Raw genomic sequence first — 7,904 nt, 5'->3', positions numbered from 1 at the left:
GTAGGTCTGTGGTTATCGTTCATTATTCCAGCATTTTCATTTCATACTCTTTTATTAATTGAAGCTACCATGGTAGGGACTGATTCTGGAACTTTACTCCAAACCTTTTAATTGCGTATTACATACTCATAATGCCTCCTCAACCACTTTATCAAACTGTCATGTTAGATTCAACGATTTTTTTATTGACTCATGGAACATGGTGGTTGCTTTTAGTTGTCCATAGATGTCCTTCAGCAGATGGCAGTAAGCTGCCTTTCTGAAATAACATGTTCCAATTTGGCCTGAGGAAGGGAATTCCAGATTTTGACGCAATTACAGTAAAGGATCGGTGAATATTTCCATGTCAGGATGCCGAGTGTTTTAGAGAGGAGCTTACAGTGGTGCTGTTCCCTTGTATCTGCTGCTCCTGTCCTTTGAGATGCAAGTGGTAGTGGGAAGGTACTGTCTCAGGAAGTGGCTAAGTTACTGCAGTATAGTATTTTAGATAGTGCATATGGCAGGTACTAAGAATCAGATTTGGAGGCAATCGACGCTTGTGGATGTGCTACTGATCACGTGGGATGCTTTGTCCTGGACAATGCCAAGCTTCTTGAGTGCAGTTGAAGCTGTTCCTATCCAGTCAAGGGGCGAGCTGTACTATTAGCCTCCTGACCTCTGTCTCTTAGACAGTCAATTGGCTTTGTGAGTAAGGAGGGTGAGTTACTCGCTGCAGTATTCCTAGCCTCAGGCCTGCTCGTACAACCATTGTATTTATATGGAGTGTCCAGCTCAATTTCTAATGAACAATAAAACCCAGGGTGTCGATGCTGAGGGATTCAGTGATGGTAACACTATTGAATGTCAAGGGGTTTTGGTTAGGTTGTCTCTGATTGTCAATGGTCATTGTCTCTCAGTTTTGTGGTGTGAATGCTATGTGCCACTTGTCAGCTCAAGTCTGGAAATTGTCCAGATTTTGTTGCGTTTGAATGTGGACTGAGGAGTCACAAAAAAGTGCTAGATTAATGCAGATTTCACTTCTGACCTTCTGATGGAGGGAAGGTCATTGCTGAACATGATTGTGCCAAGGACACTTTCTTCAGGAACTCCAACAGAGTTTTGCTTTGGCTGAAAAGACTGCCCTCTAACAAGCAGAACCATCTTTCAATGTGTGAGGTATGACTGCAGGCAGCAGGGAGGTTGTCACCTGATACCCATTGAATTCAGTTTTTCTAGGCTCCATAATATCACACTCTGTCGAATGTGACCTTAATGTCAAGGGCAGTCACTCTCCCCTGATTTCTGGAATTCAGTTCTTTGTCCATGTTTAAATCAAGTCTGTAATTCAGGTCTTGCGTAACCCACATTTACGCAGGTTATTGCTGAGCTCGTGCTGCTTGATAGCACCTTCCTCCATCTAACTCATGATTGAGCATGGACTGATGGGGCAGTAATTCGCCAGGGTGGTTTGACCTATTTTCTGTGCACAGGACGTGCCTGGCCTATTTTCCACAAAATATCTGTGGAGCTTATTCCTTCAATGAGTTGTTTAATTATCAACTTTAATTACGACTTGATGTAGCAGCACTGTGGGCTCAGACCCCTGTTTCCTGAATTAATGGTCTAGCCACAATATCTCCAGACTATAACTCCAACCCCCACGCCATGATGTGGATATTCACAACAGAAGATAGCTTATCCGTTGTATTGTGTAGATTCCAACAATGCATCGTATATTCGCTTAAATTGTTAGTCTCGAAAATGCTTTACTTCACAGACTTTAGGATATAATGTTCTGGTTTCAATTCTTCTCTCCGACAGGCAAGGCCATCGATGTCACACTGGCTCTCCTCCTCACTAATTGCAAAACCAAACGTTTTTCAACTCATCTTTGAACTTACTGATCAAAATTGCTACATTCTTGACTAGATCGTTCATATACGCTGCAAACATCAAAGGATCCAGCACCAAGTCACATAGTAAGCCACTGGACACAAGATGTCTTCACAATAACTACCTTCGACCATTACCTTCCGCCAACAAATTAACCTTCGATGTATTTGCCAAACTGCACCAGATCCCATGAACCCTTACCATATTAAAGATGCAAGATCTGTTCAAAAACCTGATTGAAGTCAAGAAGCATTACATCCACTTTTTACACCCAATGTCACATCTCATTGCCTCTCCGGAAAACAGAATCAACCACTTCCGATATGATATCACTTCCACCAAAGCCATGCTGAATTTTATTGCTTAAACCTTACAATTCCAACTTTTCATGAATGCTGTCTCTTAGATTTACTTATTCACTTCCCTCAAGCTTTGTACTTTTAAACATAGGTTTATGAGTGAAACTACACATTGTCATTTAGCTCCTTTTACCCGATGATAACTCTTCTTATCTCTCTGACAGATAATTTACTCTATCTGAAATAATCTTGTGTCTCTTCTGTTTCATTCTGGGAAATGGGAATGGAATTGAATACAATGTTGAGACCAACAGCAATGTCTGTGTGTTCTTAACACTGTCAGTGTGTGTTCACCCTCAGAGGCAGGAAGACTTTGTGCTGATAATACAGAAAGTAGCGCCTGGTGTATCATTCTCAGCTGGCACACAACTTCCTGTTTCTATGTGCCAGCAGCAAGCCACACATCTCACTTCTGATCAGAAAATAAACCCATGGGATGCAATCTTGCATAAACATCTGCCAATGTGGCCTATATCATGACACAGAGTGTGAAGCGATCACATTGAAGTGACATTTGCAAATCGACCTTTTGATCTCTGTTTCGCGGTCTGATTCCAGGACATCATTGGACGAGTCTCTCGACCATCTTACAAGCTCATTCGATCAACTAACGTCTGGGACATATCGACATGCACCTTGTCATGTCTTTGATCTTGTACTACTTGTTACTCTCTCTTCAGATTTCATGTTCCCAGTTTTTGATTCTGTCTTCTGTATCCCTCACCTTCCCAGCCGAATACATTATGTTTGATCTGTTTCCTAAAATTTGATCAACTAAACAAATAATACAGTTTTATACAGACAGGTATGTTGGTGTGTCAGATTAACAGAATCAACATATGGAGAGATCACCTTGGCTGTATCTAACTCTGACCGACATTGAATTCAAATAAACCACAGCACTGTATGGTTTCAAACTTTGCAAATCCTCTCTCTTTGATAGAGCTTGTTCGAACGGTTAATTATTTTCTTGATAATTTCAGAAACAATGACTAAAATGTCCTATTTTTAACAAAGTTTCAAATATTATTAAAAGTTGCAGCCCTGGCATTTCCTACAGTGAGCTTTGTGGTGTTTAAATGTTCTGGTCAAAATTTGCTTCAAGCAGAAGCCTTAAACATTGGTTTCTCTGAGTTCCCAGCCATTGCACTTGCAGTTCCATAATAACTGCAAGCTATTGATAAGCCCCAGAGAGAACAGAATGTCCAGGCCCTGTACACATCCAAACGCCATGATGTAGGCCTCGAAGCCCTCCGTTTTTTCCTGTCACGCCAACCCAAGCAGGACATGCTCAACCTCAACTACATTTCCTTTCAAACATCCCACTTCCTCCAAACCAAAGGGGCAGCCATGGACACCTGTATGGACCCCAGCTATGCCTGCCTCTTCGTCAGATATGTGGAACAGTCAATCTTCCACACCTACACTGGTACCATTGCCCACCTTTACCACCGCTACATTGATGACTGTATCAACGCCACCCCATGCTACCACTAGGAGGTTGAACAGCTCATCAACTTTACTAAAGCCTTCCACACTGTCATAAACTTCACAGGGACCATCTCGGACACCTCACTCCCTTTCCTAGACCTCTCCACCTCTATCTCCAGTGACCGACTAAATATTTACTACAAGCCCACTGACTCCCACAGCTACCTGGGCTACACTCCTCCCACCCGACCTCCTGTAAAAATGCCATCCCTTATTGTCATTTCCTCTGCCTACACTGCACCTGCTCCCAGTAGGACCAGTTCCACCATAAAACATCCCAGATAACCTCCTTTTTCAAAGACTGCAATTTCCCCTCCCATGTGGTCGACGATGCCCTTGAACCCCATCCCTCCAATCGCAACAGGGAGCCCTCCTGGTCCTCATCTTCCACCGCACCAACCTCGCATATATCATATCATCCTCCGCTGCTGCCACCACCTGTAAACAGACCCCATCAGAAAAGTAATTTATAGTATATTGACATGCAAACAGAGATGTGAATTTGTGTCTCGACATTCTTCCTAGCTAAATTAATCATTTCAGAAATGCCTTTGTTAAATTTCATGGATCATTCGTTGGTCCATCCACGAACCTTGCGAGGTCCTTGTTAAATTCTGAACCATCCTTCCAGGTTCACAGTGGTTGCGAGTTTCATGTTACAGCAAATTGTGAAGTTGTGCACTATACGCCAATGTCTTAGTTCAAAATTTAAAGCAAACACAGCTCCAAATATTTACAAAATATCAATATGGATCTTCCTTGAATCCAAAAAACATTGTCCCTTTGATCAATGATTTCTAAAATTTACTAACATATCTGTTGTGAAGGACGTTTTCAAATAACTTGAAGTGCAAATGATTCACACCAGTCAGAATACAATAACATTTCATGTGTTACCCCATACAAAAACAAATCAAGCAATATTCACGAGTTGCTCTCAGCAAGTCTATGATGGACTGTTTTATCAAACAAAATGATTTCTAATGTTGTGAGGGCTCGTCTATCTTCTGTGCAATGGTCTGAAATTTGTGTCTGACTGCAGATGAAATTGGCTGATCTGGGTAAAAGTACAGTTTGTGCCTTTCACATTGTTAATATATATTGCTGACTTTAGTTGAATAAAGTGATGTTGTCCCAGGCATCGTCTGGCACCATTAATTAGACCATTAATTTCCACATCAGTAGCCAGACTATTAGGTGGAGTGTCTTGATCTCATTGAAACGAATGCTTGGAATATTTCCGGTATGAATCATGTGAATTTGAGCCTCTGAACGAGACATAGAACATAGAACAATACAGCACAGAACAGGCCCTTCTGAGAAAAGGCCTAGTACTCTCAACCTATCCTCGTACGACTTATTCTCCATTCCAGGCAACATCCTGGAGACAAAGTAGGAAAGATGAATTTCGAGTAGGAGGAACTTTTCACCACAGAGAGAGATCACTTCGCCCATCGCACCTGTATCACGTGAAGACAGTGCCTTCCAGCCAACACCCCATTTATAGAATGAGGACAATAACCCTGCAGGTGATAGCACTGTAAACATTCGGGAATATTGTTTGGGGTCTAATCCATTATCAACATAGATATGATCTCCAATGCTGTAAATCCTGGCGTATGGGGAAAAAGTAGGGGCAGAACTGTATCAATATTCAAACAGTTGGTCCAGCCCTGAGGAGCTAATAGGCCCATTTCTCAACGTTGTTTCTCAGGACATTCTGACTATTCTTGACTTAATATCACTGTCAACTGACATGAAAAAATGCAATCATGTTCCCCAGAAATACTGACAGCAACATACCTTTATTCAGCCAAGATCAGCAACATGAATTAAGAAAGTTTAAAAAAATCTTTCTTTTAACTGATTATTGACAACACGGATTTCACAAAGTGCAAAGTGCAGAGGGGAAGGGTGGAGGGTTGGGGCTGGGCGATGTTCATTGTTCCCTGATGTCCGGTTGCGTTTGTGAGCAACAGATGAACCTGCAAACCAGATTCAGGATGGTACTGCAGGTATTTCAGCAGATACTATGTACACGGAATTCTCCCAAAAATCAGCAATGGCATGAACATTTATTTTTTATGGTGTTTGAAGCCAACGAAAATTGAACAATATGGTTGGAGAAGTTCCTTTCTTTTCTTTGAACTAGTAACAAGGGACGCTCTTTGTGGACCTGGGGTGGCTGGAGGATCTTTCACAGCAGAATGTGAGGGAACAGAATCATGTTGGAAATCCAGATAGACTGGAACTTGTTTCACTGGAGGGTGAGAGGTCGGCGGGCGGTTGGGGGAGGGGGGGGGGCGGGGGTGAACTCATACAAGTTTATAAAGCCATGAGTGGAATGGTGAATGGCTCTAATTGACATGATTCATACTGGAAATGTACGAAGCTTTCGTTTCAAAAATATCAAATATCAATAAACCCCACCTGACCCTACGGCTATCGATGTGGAAATTAATGGTCTAATTAATGGTGCCAGACGATGCCTGGGACAACATCACTTTATTCAACTAAAGTCAGCAATATACATTCACAATGTGAAAGGCAGAAACGATACTTTTACCCACTTCAGCCAGTTTCATCTGCAGTCAGACACAACTTAAAATTCAGACCATTGCACAGAAGATAGACGAGCGCTCACAACATTGGAAATGATTTTGTTTGATAAAAGAATCCATCGTAGATTTCCTCAGAGCAATTCGTGTCAACAAACTTGTTTTTTTTTGTGTGTGGTAGCGCACGAAATGTTACTTCAATCTGATTGATGTGAACCGTTTTCACTTAAGAAGTTGTTTGAAAACGTCTATCACAGTAGATACGCGAGTAAATTTTATAAATCATTGATCAAAGGGGACAATCTTTTTTGGATTCGAGGAAGATCCATAGGGATATTTTGTAAATGTTTGGAGCTGGGATTGTTTTCAATTTTTGACCCAGACATTGGTGTATTTTTCCTATGGTGGGGGATTTCAACAATAGGGAACATGTTTTTCCAATGAGAGGAGAAAAATTTTATAAAGGATATCAGAGACAACCTTTTACACAGAGAACGGTTTGTTTGTGGGATGATTTGGTGGTGGATATTTACAACCTTTAGAAGATATTTGGATCAGTAAATTAATATCAAATGTTTGGAAGGATATGGGCCAAGTACACACAGGTGGGATAAGTTTAGTTTGGGATTAGGACTGGCATGGACTGGTTGGACCGAATGGTCTGTAACCATGCTGTACCACTACATGACTCTATGACTATTTATCAATTTTTCTCAATATTAAACAGTGCTGTAGTGATCCTTGAATGAACTGTTGATGTTAAGGTTGTGTCTGAGACTTTGCAAATATTTCCTTCAATGAGAGGAGTGACTAGTTCTCCAAGTTACACAACTGAAAATAAACTCTTCTCCAGTATTGTTGCTGAGTCGATTTGTTTCTGCGGAGACGGTGGTTATGGTTTGTAGTTGGCTTTCCACCAACTGGTCAACAGTGAGACAAAATATCTCTGATCCACTACAGAAACTCAACCTGCTTCCAGTAAATGAAACTGGGAACTCAAGGAACTTTTCTGCAGTCAGCTTAATTGCTGCCAACTATTGTGTCCGGCCGATTAAAGGGAAAATGAATCAACTAAAATAAAGTCCTACCAAACAAATTATATTTTCCCATTTACTCACAATGGATACATTTCACTTGGCATTTCTCCCTTGAAAAGGAAAGTCACTGAATACAGCATTCACTGTATGACTATCAGAAAACAGAACATTGAATGCAGTGACGTTCTGGTTATTTCAGTCTGTTTATTGAGTATCTTTAAAGCTCCTGAAAATGAAGTTAATGGATCCAAAATCCCACATTGCAGTAACATTTGTTATCATCTCAAAGTAAATTAACAAAATTGAATTGGTTCAAACTCACATCACTTGTTACACCATTCCCTGATTCATGCATCTCATTAAAACTGAGTGGGCCCTTTATACATGGTTAACACTGAAATAGTGTAACAGCGAATTTTTGCTTATTTTTATGAGTTAACTGCCCTGTCAGAGCTATCAGTGAGCAGAGAAATGTACCGTTTATAACCTACATTCGTGGTAATTATTACTGTAATACTCTCTAACTTAACCAAACATTCCTGATGTACCCAGACTGTTACATGCAATGGTTTAGACGTTGAGGATTT

This window comes from Chiloscyllium plagiosum, unplaced genomic scaffold, assembly GCF_004010195.1.
Source record: "Chiloscyllium plagiosum isolate BGI_BamShark_2017 unplaced genomic scaffold, ASM401019v2 scaf_8012, whole genome shotgun sequence".
Taxonomy (NCBI): Eukaryota; Metazoa; Chordata; class Chondrichthyes; order Orectolobiformes; family Hemiscylliidae; genus Chiloscyllium; species Chiloscyllium plagiosum.
Note: the sequence above shows the minus strand (reverse complement) of the source record.